The 4717-nt window shown below is 62.1% G+C and overlaps 1 non-coding gene across 1 annotated transcript; it reads left to right on the top strand.

Annotated features, from left to right (window-relative positions):
- Positions 1-2064: 2064 nt before the first annotated feature.
- LOC131863158 (5S ribosomal RNA) lies at positions 2065-2183 on the top strand. Its single transcript, XR_009362093.1, has one exon. It is a non-coding gene; the product is annotated as a 5S ribosomal RNA (ribosomal RNA).
- The last annotated feature ends 2534 nt before the right edge of the window (positions 2184-4717 follow it).

The raw sequence follows: 4717 nt of genomic DNA, 5'->3' as shown, positions 1-4717 counted from the left end.
GTGGGTTCTAGGGTGAGTTCCAAGGTGGGTCACAGGTTCAGTGCTAGGGTGGGTGTCAAGGCGGGTGTCGAGGTGCCTGGGTGCTAGGGTGTGGATGCCAATGTGGGTCATAGGGTGGGTACTAGGGTGGGCTGCAATGTGGGTGCCAAGGTGGGTAACATGCTCGGTGGGTTCTAAATTGGGTGCCAGGGTGGGTGTGCACCCACCTTGCCCGAGGTGGGTGCCAAGGTGCCAGTGTGGGTGGGTGCTAAGGTGGATGCCAAGGTGGGTGAGAAGGTGGGTGATAGGTTGAGTGGTAGGATGGGTGGGTGCCAAGATGGGTCACAGGGTGGGTGCAAGGGTGGGTAGGTGCTAGGGTTGGTGTCAGGGTGGGTGGGTGCTAGGTTGGGTTCCAAGGTGGGTGCGAGGGTGAGTGTCAAGGTGGGTCACAGGTTAGGTGCTAGGATGGGTGAGTGCTAGGGTGCAAAGGTGCCAGGGTGGGTGCTAGGATGGGTCGATGCTAGGGTGAGTGGCAAGGTGGGTCCACAAGTGTCAAGGTGGGTGCCGAGGTGGGTGCCAAGTCGGCGACTGCTATGGTGGATGCCAAGGTGGGTCACGGGGTGGGTGCCAAGTTGCTAGGTTGGGTTCCAAGGTGGGTGCCAACGTGGGTGCTAGGGTGCGTGGGTTAAAGGGTGTGTCACAACGTGGGTGCCAGGATGGGTGCGCACCCACACTGGCCAAGACGGGTGCGGGTGCAAGGTTGGGTTCCAAGCCCGGTCACAGGCTGGGTGCTAGGATGGGTGGGTGCCAAGGTGGGCACCAGGGTGGGTGCACCCACCCTGGCCAAGGTGGGTCACGGGGTGGGTCCTAGGGTGGGTAACGGGGTGGGTACTAAGGTGCGTGCCAAGGTGGGTCATAGGGTGGGTGCCAAGGTGGGCACCAGGGTGGGTGTGCACCAACCCTAGCCAGGGTAGGTCACGGGGTGGTTGTCGGGGTGGGCGTCAAGGAGCCAAGGTGGGTGGCAAGTAGCCAAGTTGCGTGCCAAGGTGGGTGTCGGGGTGGGTGCCAAGGATCCAAGGTGGGTGCCAAGGAACCAAGGTGGGTGTCTGGGTGGGTGCCGAGGTGGGAGCCAGGGTGGGTCCCAAGGTGAGTGCAAAGGTGGGTGCCAGGGTCAAGGTGAGTGCCAATGTGGGTTCCAAGGTGCCAGGGTCAGGGTGAGTGCCAATGTGGGTTCAAAGGTGCTAAGTTGGGTGCGAGGTTGGGTGCGAGGGTGGGTGGGTGCCAAGGTGTGCTAGGTGGAAGCCCGGGTGGGTCGGCATCCCATGGGTGTCGAGTTGGGTGCCTGATGGGTGCTTCTTGTCAAGTTTTAGTCGTCGGGACTCATTTCGAGCCTTAGAGGTCGTTTCTTGTCCGGTTGCCCTGTCTTCGACCTGGGAACCCAATTTTGGTCCTCGGGTCCCATTTTTTTTTGTCTCGCATCCCACTTTTGGCCTGTGGCCTTTTCGGGGTCGATTCTCGTTTTGGGCATCAGAGCATGTTTCTTCTCCTAAAACCCAATATTTGTTTATTAAGTCTCGGAACACATTTTTGTTCTCGTGGACCCATCATGGGTCTTGGAACGCATTTGTGGTCCTTGGGTCCCATTTTGCATCCCGAAACTTGTGTTTTGGTGCTTGATCCCTATTTTGGGTGCCCACCTTGCACCAAGTGCGCACCCGGGGCAAACCGAGCGCCTTGGTGCACCGGGGCAAGATCGAGCGTGCACCCGAGGCGCCCCGAACATGCACCAAGGTGCACTCGGCCCACATGTGAGCGCAGGTCGTTGCGCCCGAGGTGGTGTGTGGGCACCGCGTTGCAGACGGGACACTGCACGCACACGACGCCCCCTCCAGGTGCACGCACGTAGGCCGGGCCGGGTGCACACCCGACGCCCTAGCAAGGTGCGCGCACCCGGGCAGGGCTCACACTTGGCGAACGGGGCGCACTTCGCGAGGGAGGGTGTGCACCTCGACGGGGGTGGGTGGCCGGGGTGGATTCGCACGTGGGTCGCGGTTTGCTAAGTACACACTGCGACAAGCTCATAACGGGTGCGATCATACCAGCGTTAGTGCACCGGATCCCATCAGAACTCCGCAGTTAAGCGCGCTTGGGCCGGAGTAGTACTGGGATGGGTGACCTCCCGGGAAGTCCCGGTGTTGCACCCTTTTTTAGTTTTTCGCCGGGCGTCGCAATGCTATTTGAATAAACCTTTTGCCCGTTTGCGTTCTCGTCGGGGCCGGGCCGGGCCGGGGTGCGCTGCCCGCACTACCGCGCGCGCGGGGGCGACACCGAGCGCGCACCCGAGGCGCCCCGAGCACACAGGCCACGGTGCAACCCGGGCGTTGTGCGCGCACCCCGGTGCGCCCGAGGTGCTGCGCGCGCACCCAGGTGAAATCGGTGTGCACCTCGGCCAGTGCGCGCTCGGTCGAGTCGCGCACGTTGGCCAAGGTGCACGGTGATGTTTCTTACTCTAAGGTTCCGCACCAGACGCCCGGGACAGGTGAGCGAAGCTGGGCGGGGCCGGGTGCGCGGCCGGGGCAGGTGCACGCAGCTGGAGAGAGCTTTGGAGCACACTTCGGAGCGCACCAATGATGCGCTCCATTCAAAAGTTTCCTGAAAAGGCAAAAAAAGTTGAGATTATAGAATTTCCCACTTGAGAGATTGTAAAAAAAAAAAATTTAAAATGAAGGAAACGCGGGTGCCAAGGTGTGCGCAGCCCAGCCAAGGTGTGCGCACCAAGGCGCCCACCCTGGCGAAGGTGCACGCAAGGTGCGCACCCGAGGCAAACCGGACAATTAACCCAACTTTCGACTTCGCGCGCACCTTGGAGCGCACTTCGGAGCGCTCCTTGGTGCGCACCAATCTTGGGCACCTCGGAGTGCACCATGGCGCCCACCAAGGTGCGCACCCGGGGCAAACCGAGCTCCGACTTCGTGCGCACCTTGGAGCGCACGAAAGGTGCGCACCATGGCGCCCACCAAGGTGCGCAGCCCAGCCAAGGCGTGCGCATCAAGGTGCGCACCCTGGCGAAGGTGCGCACCCGGGGCAAACCGAGCTCCGACTTCGTGCGCACCTTGGAGCGCACAAAAGGTGCGCAACCCAGCCAAGGTGTGCGCACCCCGGTCAAACCGAGCTCCGAATCGTGCGCACCAGAGGTGCACGCCATCGTGCGCACCTTGGAGCACACTTCGGAGCCCTCCTTGGTGCGCGCCGATGTTGCGCACCTCGGAGCGCACCCGGGGAAAACAATGCAATTAACCCGACTTTCGACTTCGTGGGCACCTCGGAGCGCTCTCGGGTTCGCACCTCGGAGCACACCGAGGTGCGCACCTTTGATGCGCTGCCTTCACCAATTTCCAGAAAAGGCAAGAAAACATTGAGAAGGTGTGCGCACCGAGGTGCCCACCCTGGCGAAGGTGCACGCGAGGTGCGCACCCGGGGCAAACCGGGCTCCGACTTCGTGCACGCCGCACCTTGGAGCACACTTCGGAGCGCTCCTTGGTGCGCACCAGGGCGCGCAACCCAGCCGAGGTGCCCACCCCGGCGAAGGTGCACGCGAGGTGCGCACCCGGGGCAAACCGGGGTCCGACTTCGTGCACGCCGCACCTTGGAGCACACATCGGGGCGCTCCCGGGTTCGCACCGGCGTTGCGCACCGTGGTGGGCACCTCGGAGCACACCAAGGTGGGCAGCGAGGTGCGCACCTTTGATGCGATGCCTTCACTAATTTCCATAAAAGGCAAAAAAAAAACGAGATTTTAAAATTTCCGTTTTGAAAGATAGTGAGAAAAAGGGAATGCTGGTGCCATCTTGAGCCCGCCCTGGTGCGCAGCCCAGCCAAGGTGTGCGCACCAAGGTGCCCACCCTGGCGAAGGTGCGCGCCCGGGCAATTAACCCAACTTCCAACTTCGCGCGCGCCAGGGTGGGAGCGCACCCAACAACCGGGCCTGGGAAGAGCCAATGCGAGAAACCCCACCAAACGCTCTGACAAAAAAAGAGGGGGCGCTCCAGTAACCCCGCTTCGGAGCGCACCCTGGGCAAACCCAGCCAAGGTGCCCACCCCGGCCAAGGTGCAGGCGAGGTGCGCACCCGGGGCAAACCGGGCTCCGACAACGTGCACGCCGCACCTTGGAGCACACTTCGTAGCGCTCCCGGGTGCGCACCTCAGAGCACACCAAGGTGGGCAGCGAGGTGCGCACCTTTGATGCGCTGCCTTCACTAATTTCCAGAAAAGGCAAAAAAAAAAGGAGATTTTAAAATTTCCGTTTTGAAAGATAGTGAAAAAAACGGAACGCGCGTGCCATCTTGAGCCCGCCCTGGTGCGCAGCCCAGGTAAGGTGCCCACCCTGGCAAAGGTGCGCACCCGGGCAATTAACCCTACTTCCGACTTCGTGCGCGCCAGGGTGGCAACCGGGCCTCGGAAGAGCCAATGCGAGAAACCCCACCAAACGCTCCGACAAAAAAAGAGGCGGCGCTCCAATAACCCCGCTTCGGAGCGCAGCCGGGGCAAACCCAGCCAAGGTGCCCACCCCGACGAAGGTGCACGCGAGGTGCGCACCCGGGGCAAACCGGGCTCCGACAACGTGCACGCAGCACCTTGGAGCACACTTCGAAGCACTCCCGGGTGCCCACCGGCGTTGCGCACCGTGGTGGGCAGCGAGGTGCGCACCTTTGATGCGCTGCCTTCACTAATTTCCAGA

The sequence above is a fragment of the Cryptomeria japonica genome, unplaced genomic scaffold (genome assembly GCF_030272615.1).
Source record: "Cryptomeria japonica unplaced genomic scaffold, Sugi_1.0 HiC_scaffold_56, whole genome shotgun sequence".
In the NCBI taxonomy this organism is placed as follows: domain Eukaryota; kingdom Viridiplantae; phylum Streptophyta; class Pinopsida; order Cupressales; family Cupressaceae; genus Cryptomeria; species Cryptomeria japonica.
The sequence above is the reverse complement of the archived record's forward strand: the minus strand, read 5'-3'. Positions and strand labels throughout refer to the sequence as shown.